Source organism: Canis lupus, chromosome 26 (genome assembly GCF_003254725.2).
Source record: "Canis lupus dingo isolate Sandy chromosome 26, ASM325472v2, whole genome shotgun sequence".
Lineage (NCBI taxonomy): Eukaryota > Metazoa > Chordata > Mammalia > Carnivora > Canidae > Canis > Canis lupus.
In genome coordinates this window covers 8465386-8480394 of record NC_064268.1, presented here as the reverse complement: position 1 = coordinate 8480394, position 15009 = coordinate 8465386, and the positions used below count along the sequence as shown (strand labels likewise).

The window sequence follows — 15009 nt, the reverse complement described above, 5'->3', positions numbered from 1 at the left end:
ACGTAAAGTTAGATTATTTGACAGGGGAAGGGGCCTTTGCGTTGTATTCGTGAACAAAAGATGAACATATTCGCATCACAAAGAACGACTTTCTTAAGGAAGTGTGTGGCAGAATGAAGCATTTCGTCTGCTTTTGTGTTTGGCAATAGTGTACCATAGGCATGAGCCAAAGCAGAGAAAAAACACCTCAGTTGTCCCAAATGGCTCAGTCTCAGGACTTAAGATGAATTCCTTCAACAGATGCAAATCACAGTACATTACCCAGCTCAAAAAATCAGGCACGTCGTTTCATTTTAATTATTTCCAAGGAGTGGAGGCTGGCATGCAGTTTTGATTGATACTTGGAAAAGGACCAACAAAACCCTACACAAAATAAACAAACAGAATTCTAGTGTATGGCAATGCGCTAAGAGAAGCAAGGTGGAAACTGGTTAGGTCACAGGCTTGGAGCCTCCTCCAGGAGGGACACGTGATCGCATGTTGGGGGTGTGGTAATGGAGGGCTGCTGGTTCTTTTCCCTCCAAGACCAGGTCAGAACCATTGCTTCTGCCTCACCTCATCTCTTTCAGCAACAATAGAAGCACTACAAGCGGGAGGATCGCTGTCTATCCTAGCGTGGAAATTATCTTGGCCATTTGACTTTGGGTCTCTGTTCCATGGCTGTGAGGATGCTTGGAGTTGTAAGCACCTCTGGTGTGGTCATGAGCTTCTCACAGGGTTCTGGACATTGGCTTTTGTACTCCGTGGTCTTCTCGGGATTGTCAGGTGCCTAGTTCCATCTTATCATTCAGATATCTTGGCTGACTACTTAAAGTGGCCACCTCCCCTGGTCACCCTTATTATCCATCACATTGTTTTATTTTTTTCACGGCATTTATCTGTGATGCTGTGTTTTTGTTTAGCTGTTCACTGTGTGTTTCTCCTTACTAAGGTACAAGCTCCATGAAACTATGGGTTTGTCTATCTTGTCCATCCTCAGGATGTGGGATGGTCCCTGGTGTACTTTCATCATTTATTGAATACCTCCTGTTGGAACGAATGAGTCCCACCAACCCTGATCCATCAGTGACCGGCAAAGGGCCTTGCCATGGGAGGAGCCTCAACAAATTTTTGCTGAACCCAAGTTCATTGATTTTCAATTTGCGAGATAAACAGGAGGGCCTCTGAACTACTTGCTTCATGGGAATGGCCATGAAAGTTAGTCAGGTTTAACAAATAAAAGCAAGGCGGCATTAAAGGTTTCTCAGAGAAGAGTGATGTGGAAGTTCACATTGGTGCTGTTACCACATTGTCATCACCTCCCAGACTGTTCTTTGCAAGTCTGTTATCTACTGGAGGTTAGAATACTCCTTTAAACTGAAACTGTGATTTTTTTTTTAGCTTGGAGTTGGCCCCTACTATGTCACATACCATTTATGCACTTGGTTCCTCAACCTGTGGGTGTCTCTGAAACTTGTCATTTATAAGTTGCCAAAATTTAGCATAAACCCAGCCTCCCAAGGGCAGAAAGGGCAAGTTTATCTTATGTAGAAATAAACTTATGTTCAATTTATTTTGTGCATTGAACTACACATGCTACTCATGAACAAGGTTAAAAAAGAAAATAAGAATGGGTTTTGCAAGTAGTCTATTGTATACTAAGGTTGCAGCTATTTTCAATTAATTGAGGACAGGGAGAGGAAAAAGAAGAGAAACCATGATTCAGAATGATGGATGATTTGATCAAGGAACCTCAAAGGAATTAATAAAGGAGGACATTAGCTAGTAATAGGCAGGCTAGTTTAAAAAGCTAGGCAGACAGAAAAGTCCCAGTAAAAAAAAGAGTGACCTGGAAAGGAGGCCCCAGCCAACTTCCCAACCCTCTACAGCCCATCTGTAAAGCGATGGAGATTGCAAAGGCAGCCTGTTCCATATTTGGACAGCTTTAATCATTAAAGCAGGCTCCTCCTAGGCTAAATTCACCCACCCCCTAACTAACTGCTCCTATATATCGGATCTTGTTTAGCCCTCTGGAAAAACTCTGAATAAATTTAATCCCTCCTCTGTGTGAGATCCCTTTGAGTATTTCAAAATATCTGTTGTGCTTTATAAAGTCTCTTTTCTCAGCTAAAGAAGAACAGAGACTGAGCTGTTCCTTCTATAGAAGGAGTCTGCAACCTCTCAGCATCCTCCTTGTCCAGTCTTAGAGACACTCAACACTAGAAAATGAAAGTCTAGGCATAGTTTTGGAGCAAGGCCCTTGTGGAGTTACACTGTCCTCCCTTGTCCTGATGCTTACTTACCCCTGCACATTGTGGATTTGTCTGGACAATCAACTCAAAACTAAATCCTGTGTATATAAACTGCTGTATTGTTAAATCTTCCCATCATGTACTTGGATGTTGATTCTTTCTAACCCAGGCACTGAACTCTGACTATAATGAAATGTTCTCATGTTCATTTTGGTCCTTGCAGTCTTGCTGTGGGTTTTTTGAGTTTTTATCTTCATGACATGTCTTAGCTCTATGTCCCAGCTTGGATTAGGCATAAATTTGGAAAGCATGATTTATGACTTCTATGTCTTTGTACAATAGAATGTCTAGACATTCATTCCACATTAGAAAATAACCAATCAACTGGATTTAGTTGTTCAACAGCTATAGTCAACCTGGCTACAGCTCAGGAAAGTCAGGGAAGTGAAAATCTTATGTACTCTCCTGCCTCTCTGTTATATGGCATTTGAAAAGACCATTTTTTTTTGGTTGAGCACATGATGTAGTGGATAATGTTCAAGGATAATGTTATATGAAAAATACATATTTGCATGCTAGACTCAGAAGAGTAAGATACATTGAGAGGCAGGTGGAAACTAAAGCTGCCCAACTCAGTCACATCTGGCATCTCTTACTGACTCTGGAACACATGCATGTTGAATGAAATAATGGGAAGAATTGCTGCAATATTAAAATGCTTTGTTATGTAAATTAAAGTCTCTTCAGGTAACTATGGGATGGTAATCCACTGCGTTATTATCTAGCCCACATTTCTTGACTTGCTTGTAAGAGCTTAATGAAAGGTCTGTTCGAATGTGTTGCTAAGCTCTAGGTACATTGTCTAAAACAGACTCAAGGTTCACATTGTAGTGAACAGTCTCCAAGTCACATTCTAGTGAATTTTCACAGAAATGTGTTCAGTTTGGCATGGTGTGTGTGTGTTTTTCATGGCTTGTGGTTTTGAACACACGCCAGTGCCTAGTGTCCACCATTTCTTCTACATGTTCACAGAATATAACTTTAACGTCTGAGAATTTGCCAAACCTAACAGAATGTCTTTTCCAGAATTTGCCTCCCTGCCTCCATTGATAAGTATTCTTTTGATGGCTTAGTGTCCAAAAGCCAACTGACTAGCTTATGTTTATAATAAAGGGACTTGGGCAGCCCCAGTGGCACAGCGGTTTAGCGCCGTCTGCAGCCCAGGGCGTGATTCTGGAGACCCAGGATCAAGTCCCGCATCGGGCTCCCTGCATGGGGCCTGCTTCTCCCTCTGCCTGTGTCTCTGCCTGCCTCTCTCTCTCTCTCTCTCTCTGAATGAATAAATAAATAAATCTTTAAAAAAAAATAATAATAATGAAGGGACTTATTTGGAGTAGACTCCGAATTCAGAACACCCTGATCCAGGTGCTCAAATAAAGTCACTGAGAATCTCTTTCAATCCCTTGGCTCTGCTGCTTTCCTTTGCTTTTGGCTTTGATGTAGGCTCTCTCCAGGTGACAGCAGACATGGCCCTCAGCATCTCCAGTTTATAATCCACCGAGATTAGAAATTTCATGGAGGGAAAGGCCTAATATTTTCTGACAGTCCTGTCCTCCACCTGAAACAGGGACTGTGGTCAGCCTCGTGGGAATTACATGCATTGAATTAGGGAAGAAGTGGTTCCCTGAAGCAGTGGTTTTCAAACTTTGGCATGCAGCAACATCACCTGGAAGGCTTGTGAAAAGCCTTCCGGGCCCTACCTCCGGAATTCTCACTCAGTGGGTTTGGGATGGAGTCCAAGGATGTGCATCTCTAACAAGTTCCCAGGTGATGTTGATGCTGCTAGTTCAGGACTCACACTCTGGAAAACAATGCCCCAAGGAAAATCAAGTCAAGAAAGAGAATGAATGTTGGGTTGACTAAACAAATGTGTCCACTTCATTGAGGAAAGTCAACGAGCTTAACTCCTTTTGGAGGAAGCAGAAGTAACTGGCATGGAATACTGGGAAGCCTGGTTGGGAGTGGCCCTAGATTCTTATGCTGCAGTTTTCAGTTTCATCTGCCATCCGTCCATCCACCACAGCCTCCCCTCCAGTTCTAAGCTCCTGCCACAATGGACTATTGTCTATTCCTCTGCACCTTTGTTCAGGCTGTTCCTGTTTCTTGGATCTGACCTGCAAACCCCTAATCATCCTTCCAAGGTGAAGGCAAAATCCCACCCCATCTTGGAGGCCTTCTCTAGACAGTGGTCATCACTTCTTCATCACTTACATTCTCACCACCCCAGAAATTAGTTGCTCCTTGTTCTGTGTCCCACATGGCACTTTGTATCTCACTCAACAATAGTATAGGTACTCAGGTTTGCCTCCTACTTCTCGGGCCTATCCTTTTCAGCCTTTTTTCATGTGCTTCCCATCTTCTACTCAACTTGAAATGTGGAATGTCCCAGGATGTGGGACATGGAACATTCTTTCTTATCCACAATCTTTCCTTAGGCCCACTGCTTTAAATGCCGCCTAAATATTGATGATATACACATTTGCATATCCAGACTCCTGTACCCAGCTGTCTATGTGATCTCACCACTTGACTGGGATACGGACTTTCCATGTGAGAAGGACAGATGGGGGGTGGGGTGGTAGGATGGTCACCTCCCTCTGAGAAGTGAGCCATGAATAATATATAGCCATTTGCACAGTCAGAGCTGAGAAGAACAGCATTTGGAACAGAAGGAATGGCAAACTGGCAAATGTATATATGAACCATACTCTTTCTTTCACCCTGCTTAGTGATGAAGACTCTTATTGTTTGTGTTCTTCCACCGAATTAGAAAGTCCAGGAGAACAGGGATCCTATGTACTTAGAAAGTGCACAATAATGAATGAATGCATGATAATTGTTTGTGTTGAGTCTTTGACGCCCCCTTATTTACTTTATGCCACCCCCACCCCCCATGCCTACCACAGTGTGGGACATGTAGCAGGTGCTTAGTACATATCTACCAAGCTAATTCATGAAGCCCTTCACTTTCTTTGCAATTATTGCTCCAGGGGTAAAAAAAAAAAAAAAAAAAAAAAAAAAAAAAAAAAAAAAGGTTACCATTAAAAAAAAAATCTTAAAGAAAAGAAACCCATGCAGCAGTGCCAAACAAAGTACTGTGGAATGGTTTTCAGAACCATAGCTCCCTGATGGGATAATGTAGTTTAAATATAGCAGCTATTTCTCCCTCCAGTTGGTTTGTTCTTTGATTTTTGTGGAAAGATTTCAAAAGTTCTCTTCCACTGCCCTCCTTTCTCACCCCCCAAAGGTGCTCAGACCTTAAACAGAGAAATGTTTAAAATGAAGAGATGACAGGGCCTCCTGAGCCTGGTAGACGTGAACAGTGATTAAATGTGATTTTAATTTTAAATGATGAGCTACTCAGAGTCTCCCTTCCCTGCCCGGTGCTGGGGTGTTGCTCTGGCAGTGAGGGGAGCACAGTAAGCAGGTAGAGTTTCCATCGGGCAGAAATCCAAGGCTTGTGAATGTGCGGGGTAGGGTTGCAGCGGACAAATTCCTAGAATAGGATCTTTGTTCCCAAGCTCATGAGCTTGCTCCCTTGACGTCCCACAATAGAAAAAAGAAGGGGTGGTGGTGGTAGAGGCATGTTCAGGTCTCCTATTGTGATCCTGCTGTCGTTACCTGATAGTTCACAAAAGATCCCAGGAGGCTGGCTGCCCTCCCAAGTCACCTTGTGATTCTCTCCTGATTTCAGAGAGGGGGGAGGGAGGGGGACACTGTGTATCCTGAGGGAAGCATGTCTGACAAGCCTGATCCGTTCCATCTGGGAGGATGCATCATGAACCCCATCTGGCTCCAGCAGTCTGCCGAAGCTGCGGCGATGGTCCTCTCCCGCACACCCCCACCTGCTCCCGTCCCTCTGCAGCCCACTCAGACATCCTCCCCTGAAAGCTGCAGCTCCAGGCTTCTCCCACTCCCAAGGCTTCCCCTCTCTTCCTAGCCCTTGCCTTCTTTTCTACAATCCCCCTTTGCTCCTTTCTCCCATCCGTGGCTTCTCTCAATCTCCCAGCCCTCTATGGATGTGGGGTTAACTGGAAGTGTGCTCATGCGCGCCCCTTGGGACAGCCCTGTTCATTCACTCAGTCCTCCCGCACCACCCAGTTCATGTCCTGATTTGGAGACAGATACGCCCAATGTAAGGTCCCGTCCTGTGTCCAGGTACAATGACACTGCCTCTCCTTCTCTTAGCAGCTCTCCATCTCAAACGGTGGTGGAACCCGCAGCCTCTGCTTTAGCTTTCAAGCTTATCATTTGAATCTTCTCAGGTGGGTTCAATCTGCACAGATGTGGGGGATGGGTGGAGTACAAGAGAGCAAAGACTTAGCTCCGGATGTTTGCAAACATTGGACGTTTCTCTTCCATGACTCATTGGAGGAGAACAGAGTCCTCCCTCCTCCTGGAATTCAGCAAACCCATGGCCAACTCCTACCCCCACCCTACCCCCAAAATAAAACCACCCACACATAGAAACTTGTCCTTAAAAATCAGATTTCCCCCTAAGATCTGACATGGCAATTTGGGGAGGGGAGCATTATAAGGCCCAGAAGAATAGCCTTGAAGAAGATTCTCTGACCTGGGGACAAAGGGGCTATAGAAACAGCCCATCATCTGCAAGTAAAGAGAGTGCATGTGTTAGGTGTGTCCCTTCAAGAACAGTGCCTTCATCGCCCCCTGGCTCCTCCACTTCCCCCAAACTTTCTACTTAGTAGCTTCCTAATACAAAGCCTGTGATAGACAACCTTTGGGTCACTCTAGAGAGGCTTGATTTTAGTGATACATAAAAAGGCTCTAGAAAAAAAAATAAATGGATGCAGATAAAAAGGAAGGAAAGGAGACAAAAAGGAAGATATCATTTATTACATACATATTCGCCACGCATCCAACATGCTAGGAACTTTTGACGTGTTGTCTTACCCCATCCTTGAGACAAGCCTGACCAGGAAATATCATTATCATTCCTATTTTCCCAGATACTGAAAGCTGAAACTGACAGGCTTAAGTCATTTGCTGGTCACACAGAAATCGCTATTCAGTGAACATTGTTAAGAATACAAGATTATGGGACACCTGGGTGTTTCAGCGTCTGCCTTCAGCTCAGGTCGTGATCCTGGGGTTCCAGGATCGAGTCCCACATCAGGCTCCCTGTGTGGAGCCTGCTTCTCCCTCTGCTTGTGTCTCTGCCTCTCTCTCTGGGTCTCTCATGAATAAATAAATAAAATCTTAAAAAAAAAAAAAACAACCCAAGATTATTTGTGCGGGGGAATAACTAGTTAGAACCTTCCCTCACACCATGAAATGCAATACATTTCATAGGGAAAAGAGTTAAACCCTAAAAAAAAAAAAAAATTCCGTAAAAGCAATTAAAATCAGCAACAAAAGCATATATGGGTGGGAGATAAATTTCTAAGTACCTCAGATAAAGAAACATTTTTAACTTGCCTAACAAAACGTTACAAAACAAATGGAGGGAATATATGCATGAAGAATTGGAAAGAAACTACATGATTACTGAAAAATCTTTTAACACCAGGAGTCTCATTCTATGACTGCATAAAGGCATCAGAAAAAGACACATGCATACAGATCTGGACTGTAGCAAACAAATATCTCAGTGGCTGGTCCTTGGAGCAGGTTGGTTCGGGGTCATTCTCAGTTCTGCAGAACTATAGCCCCTCGGGTGGGGGAGCGATAGCTGTTTAACTGGCTGTACAAGGAGCTGAGAAAGACGCAAAGAAGAAAGTGACAGCCACTGAACACTGCATGAGGCGCCTTCCGCCAGCAGAATGCAGTGACCTGAACTGGAATACTGCCAGGACAGTGGGATTAACTTCCCAAGCTCCGGCCAAAACGGGCCCCGGGATTTTTATTTTTATTCGTTTTCCATTACAACTGCACAGCAACGCAAACAAGCCCCAAAACAATGAGAGCCACCAAGAGTCATTTTCCCTTGCGGGTGTGGGGTGCCATCTCAGTCCCACACATCTTGCTGACCTTATCTTACCGAAGTTTAACAATTGAGAGTTTGATTACTCACTTCCCCACCAACGTTAATGGGAGAGTGGGACCGTGATTGCCCAATTAAAGCAGTACGCACACACACACACAAAAGGGGAAATAGAACAAGATGCACACATGGAGCCGGGAAGAAGAACTTGGGGAGTCAGTGGGCCTGAGAAAAGAGGTCTGGTTCTCCCAGTCCCCCAAGATCAGGAGCCTGTAGGCACTGGGATTGAAAGAGATCTGACCTACGGCAACGAAATGTCAATTAAAGAGATGGCTGGGTTAGGAGGGGAAGGGAAGGGCTTAGTGCATTAGACCCACACTTCAGGCTAATGATGCTCTCAGTGAGTATTTTCTAAAGGGCAGGCATTAGGTATGATTTAACTTGTGATTTGCTCTGTTCTTCCCACTACATGATTCAATGTTTTCACAGGTCTTCAAAATATCGCCTTTTAGAAGTTGTAGGGAAACAAATTCAGGAATTGAAGCCACCTGGTAAGGAATGTATGCTCTTGGGCAAACTACTTAACTCGTGACCCTAGTTCCTCTTTGGTGAAATGTGGAAAATAGAACCGACCTCATGTAGCTTTCATGAAGTGGGGGAGTATAGCACAACACTTGTGAGAGCTGGTAGAGAGACACACCTTTACCTTAGACTCATCTTAAGATACAGGCTTCTTAAAACAATTACTTGGGTCAATCTCATAATAAACACATACACTAACATTATTGAGAATGTAGAGGCTTCATATCTTTCCCCCGCTTTTTAAAGTAAGAAATATGCCAGACATATAAAAAAGTACAATAATTATATACTAAGCACTCATGTGCACCCCCCACCCCATGCAGTTTAAGAAATTCAACATGCTTGGTACAAACGGAAACCCTTGTGAGCTCTGTGAATTCCTCCTCCTTTCTTTCCCAGTGGTGACTTCTATCCTGAACTTGGGAGTTTGTCATCCTCATGCACATTTTTTTCAAGATTATTTGTGTAGATATATATATATATATATATCGATCCATAAGCAATTTTGCAAGCTGTACAGTATGCATTTTCCTCATCGTACACATAGACCTCACCAATTCTGTACGTATTCTGTATCTTGCTTTTTTTAGTCACAGGTTTTTTGGTTTTTTTTAGGTTTAGCAATACCTACATCTATAGTTACTTCATTTTTATTGTTCTCTAATTACATACATTTTTTTTTTAAATAAACAAGTAAAACAACACAGAGAAAGCTGAAATCCTTCCGGTTCCCCTACCTCTGTAGTCCATATTATTAGTCTACAAATGTTGGGTTTCCCAGATAAAATCAAAGATGAGAATTTCACTTTCTCTCTCTTCCCTAAAACACTTAGCTCTGTTTTTTCCCTCTGCTTCCAAAATTGATGAGACTTCATTTAGGGCTGCCAAATTCTGCACTGCCGGTGCCTGTAAATAGACTGGTTTGCAGTGTAGAGAACTGATCTTCATGTGATAGGCCCCACCTCCTCTTTCAGACTGTGAAGGCTGCTCCTACCTTGAAGAAAGCCAAAGCCAGAATCGCCATGGGGTCTGGCTCTGCGGGATTATTGGCTGATGACAATTTCTTAATTGTGAGACTTTTGATAGAGGCTTAATATCAAAAGAGAATCAAGCAAAGCATGCAGTTCAGCATGAATTTTTCACTCACCATCCCCCCTTTCCCATCGTTATGAATGCCCAGACATCTGCATATAAATTTCCCTTTTGTTCTTTCCTCTGAGATACCTCAATAATTCAAACACTTTAGTTTGCCTGAGAACTGTATGGGAGGGTTGTTTACACTAAATCATATATATATTGTACTTTGTTGGCAATTTAAGGGGCTCTCAGGGATTGGCTTGACTATAGTTAATTTTCACCTTACTCATCATATGTAATGTAATTCCTTTGTTGGAAGTTTTCCGTAAATGCTAGTTATTGCTATTATTATTGGAGAGGAGAGTATTTCCCTGATTTGTAAAAATATTGGAAGAACAAAATCAGCTTGGGGTATCATGGAAAATGTTCAATGCGTATGAAGATGATGCTTCAGATCTTCCAGATAATGTATTCTAGGTGGAACAGGTGGTTTGGAGAGGTTTGTCAGAGCAGACAGGCTTCCACCTCAAGATTCATGATGGAGCTTACCTCAGCACATGCATAATTGAAATTTGTGGTGTTCCATCTCCTTTTTTTTTTTTTAAAGGATAGACTTTTTTTTTTTTTTAAAGATTTTATTTATTTATTCATGAGAGACACACACACAGAGAGAGGCAGAGACACAGGCAGAGGGAGAAGCAGGCCCCACGCAGGTAGCCCAATGCAGGACTCGATCCCGAGTCTCCAGGATCACGTCCTGGGCTGAAGGTGGTGCCAAACCGCTGAGCCACCCTGGCTGCCCCTCCATCTCCTTTTTTAAAATTGTAGTTAAAAATATAAAATTTGCCTCTTGACTTTTTTTTTTTTTTTTTTTTAAAGTGGGCTCCATGCTAAGCATGGAGCCCAACACAGAGCTCAAACTTCATGACCCTGGGATTAAGACCTGGGCTGAGATCAAGAGTCAGACTCCCAACCAACTGAGCTAACCAGGCACGCTGCCATCTTAACTATTTTCGAGTGTACAGTACAGTAGTAGTAACTACGTACACATTGTTGTGCAACAGATCTCTAGAACTTTTTCATCTTGCAAAACCGAAACTCTATGCCAATTGAACAGCAACTCCCCTTCTCTCCCCAGCCCCCCACTCCCTGGCGACTACCACTCTACTTTCTGTTTCTAAGAATTTGACTATTTTAGATGCCTCATATAAGTGGAACCATGCAGTCCTTATCTTTTTATGATTAGCTCATTTCACTTAGCATAATGTCCTCAAGGTTCATCCACATTGTAGCATATGACAGGATTTCCTTATTTTTTTTAAGGCCGAATGATATTCCATTGCATGTATACACCACATCTTTTTTATCCATTCATCTGTTGGTGAACATGTAGGTGGCTTCCATCTCTTGGCTATTGTGAATATGCAGCAATGAACACGGTGCACAAATATCTCTTCAAGCTCTGTTTTCAGTTCTCTTGGATATATACCCAAAGTGGAATTGCTGGATCATATGGTGGTTCTATTTTTAATTTTTTGAGGAGTCTCCATGTTGTTTTTCATAGCAGCTGCTCCATCTTACATTCCCACCAGCCGTGGTGCCCCTCATTTTGATCCTTGCTATGTTGTCCTGCTTTGCCCCATCAGTTTGGTGAGCTTACCTTTCACCCATGCTTTCAATCCTGCTCATTCAACTGTAGCTGCACTCGGCACTCTGGGCTTTGGCAGCTCCATCCCATTCTGCCCCGTGGGTTAGACCTCTTACAGCAATTCCAGATGGAGCAGGACTCAGGTGCAGGACCCAGGAGCCCAGGGACCAAACCAGCTCAGATTCCATATTTGCTATTTTTTTTACTTTCTAAATCTGGGAAGCATTGCCACTTGTTCCTTATTTTCCTCCTCTTTTTCCAGGAAGGGAGACATAACTGTCAGAAGGGGTTTGTCGGCCACATTCTGTCATTTTTCTGCTCTTGAGGCCACTGCAGTGGATGGAACCAGCTCTCAGAAGCCCAGGTACACAAATCTAAACTTTTAGTAGAAGCTTCCTCACAGTTGTTCTCAGGGTCACCTGTGGCTCTAAGGGTTGGCTGGCACTGATCTCTTAAAGGGCAAGGTCCAAAGTCATGCATGATTCAATTCAAGTCAAAGAATGTTGGAATCCTCCCTCAGATCCTCCATATAAGCTCCACATCAGACCAGAAAGCTATAGTTTAGTGCTTTTTCCGGACGACTATGGGAAAGCCAGCTCATTGCTAGTCCTGAGTGGTGAATCCTGACTCATCTAACCAGGGTCAGCTTCCCACCTGTGCCTAATTCATTGGGCCTCAGCTGTAGATTTGACCTGTTGGTGTTCACAGGTCCACTTTAGACTTTTGGGGAAGGGTGGGGGTATAAAAGGAGACACAAATACCTGCAAACATTATTCTTACCCTCTGGAATCTCAGTTTCAGTGATGGATAGAGTGGAAGAGAGAGGAAAGAGAAAACTTCAAAATAGTCTTCTTCCTTAATCCACAAATTCTCAGGCCAAATGCATATTGGTGTAATGTCTGCTGGGAACATAGGCTGGAACCTGTACATATTACCTATCTGATTTAGCCTTGGAAAAATGATGCTTTAGCTTTTTTTTTTTTTTTTTTGCTTTAGCTCTAAAAGGGGATCATGATGAACCTAATTTCCCTCTCTAGATCCTAAGATTCCACTTAAGAGTTGCCCAGGTTGAGAATTTGGAATAGGGAAAGATAATGGAAATCTGATTTCATGGGGAGAAAATTATAAATTTACTCACTTTGAAAAACCAGGTTGACCTCATTCTCTTTTTCCATTCTCTTTTCTGATCGCTACCTATGATGGTCAGTTTTTACGTGTTAACTTGACTAAAGTCCTCAGTTATGCGATCAAATCTAGTTGTTGCTGTGAAGGTATTTTGCAGATGTGATTGACATTCATAATCAGCTTACTTTATATAGGTATCATACTTCCTGATTTCAAACTAGATTATAAAGCTAATGTAATCAACACAGTATTGTATTGGCATAAAAACAGATACATAGATCAATGGAATAGAATAGAGAGTCCAGAAATAAATCCATGTGTATATGATCAGTTAATTTACAAAAAAGAGTCAGGAATATACAATAGGGAAAGGATAGTCTCTTCAATAAATAATGTTGAGAAAATTGGACATTCACATGCAAAATAATGTAACTGTTCCCCTATGTGATACCATACACAAAAAAACAACTGAAAATGGATTAAAGACTTAAATTTGAAACCCGAATCGATAAAACTCCTAGAAGAAAACATAAGGGACTAGCTCCTTGACATCACTCTTGATTGCCTTGATTGGCAACAAAAGTGAAAATGAACAAGTGGAACTACAGCAAACTAAAAAGCTTCTGCATAGGGGAACTTGGGTGGCTCAGGCAAGTGTCTGCCTTTGGCTCAAGTCATGATCTCAGGGTCCTGGGATGGAGCCCTGTCCTGGGCTCCCTGCTCAGTGGGGAGTCTGCTTTTCCCTCTCCCTCTGCAGCTTCACTTGGTTGTGCTCTCTCTCTGCTGAATGGGTAAATAAAATCTTAAAAAGAAAAGAAACCTATGGAATGGGAGAAACTATCTGCAAATGATTTATCTGAAAAAGGGTTAATAACCACATATATAAAGAACTCATACAATTCAATAGCAAAAACCCAAACAATCCAATTTAAAAATGGGCAGAGGAATTGAGTAGGCAGTTTTTTAAAAAATATTTTATTTATTTATTCATGAGAGACACAGAGAGGTAGAGACATAGGCAGATGGAGAAGCAGGCTCCCTGCAGGGAGCCCGATGTGGAACTTGATCCCAGGACCCTGGGATCACAAGCTGAGCTGAAGGCAGATGTTCAACCACAGAGCCACCCAGGCATCCCTGAGTAGGAAGTTTTTTTAAAGAAGACATATGATGGCCAAGAGGCACATGAAAATGTGCTAAAAATCACTAATCATCAGGGAAATGCAAATCAAAACCGTAATGAAATATCACCTCACATCGGTTAGAATGGCTGTAATAAGAAAAGATAAGAGTCTTGGTGAGGATGTGGAGGAAAGGGAACCCTTGTGCACTGCTGGTAGGAATGTAAATTGGTGCAGCCACTGTGGAAAACAGTGTGGAGGTTTCTCAAAAATTAAAAATAGATCTAACTACCATATGCTCTAGCAATCCTGTTTTTGAGTATATAACCAAAGGAAATGAAAATAGGATATTGAGCTATCTGCACTCCCATGTTCATTGCAGTATTATTCATGATAGCCAAGGCATGGAAGCGACCTAAGTGTCCATCAATAGGTGAATGTGAGACATTTGGAATGATAATGGAAGGGTAATGGAATATTATTGGATAATATTATTATCCAATACCATTTACAACAATATGGATAGGACTTGAGGGCATTATGTTAAGTGAAATAAGCCAAATAGAGAAAGACAAACACTGCATGATCTCACTTATATGTGGAATCTAAAAAAAAAAAAAAGAAAAAAAACAAGCTCAAAGAAACCGCAGAGAATCAGAGGCGGGGGGCAGGACAAATAGGGAGAGGTCAGTAAAAGGGTACAAACTTTCTTTCTTTTTTTCTTCTTCAAACTTTCAACTATAAATTGAATAATCCCAATCTGAGAATATAATGTATACCATGGTGATAATAGTTGATAACACTAATACTGTATCATTGACATGTACCGAGAGTATAGGTTAAATGTATAATATGAGGTGTGAGGTGATGGATGTTTTAATTTAATTAGATGGAAGAAACCCTTTCATAATGTACACACAAATCGGGGGTCCCTGGGTGGCGCAGTGGTTTGGCGCCTGCCTTTGGCCCAGGGCACGATCCTGGAGACCCGGGATTGAGTCCCAGGTCGGGCTCCCGGTGCATGGAGCCTGCTTCTCCCTCTGCCTATGTCTCTGCCTCTCTCTCTCTCTCTCTCTGTGTGACTATCATGAATTAAAAAAAAAAAATTAAAAAAAAATGTACACACAAATCAAATCACCCTGATGTACAATTTAAATATTTAAAAATTTTGTCAATTATGTCTCAATAAAACTGAAAAAAGATCCATTGGCTTTAAATAAATTT

The 15009-nt window shown here is 42.3% G+C and overlaps 1 long non-coding RNA gene across 1 annotated transcript; it reads left to right on the top strand.

Annotated features, from left to right (window-relative positions):
- The first annotated feature begins 6343 nt into the window (after positions 1-6343).
- Positions 6344-11907, top strand: LOC112676522 (uncharacterized). Its single transcript, XR_007406243.1, has 3 exons — positions 6344-6556; positions 8725-8786; positions 11805-11907. It is a non-coding gene; the product is annotated as an uncharacterized LOC112676522 (long non-coding RNA).
- The last annotated feature ends 3102 nt before the right edge of the window (positions 11908-15009 follow it).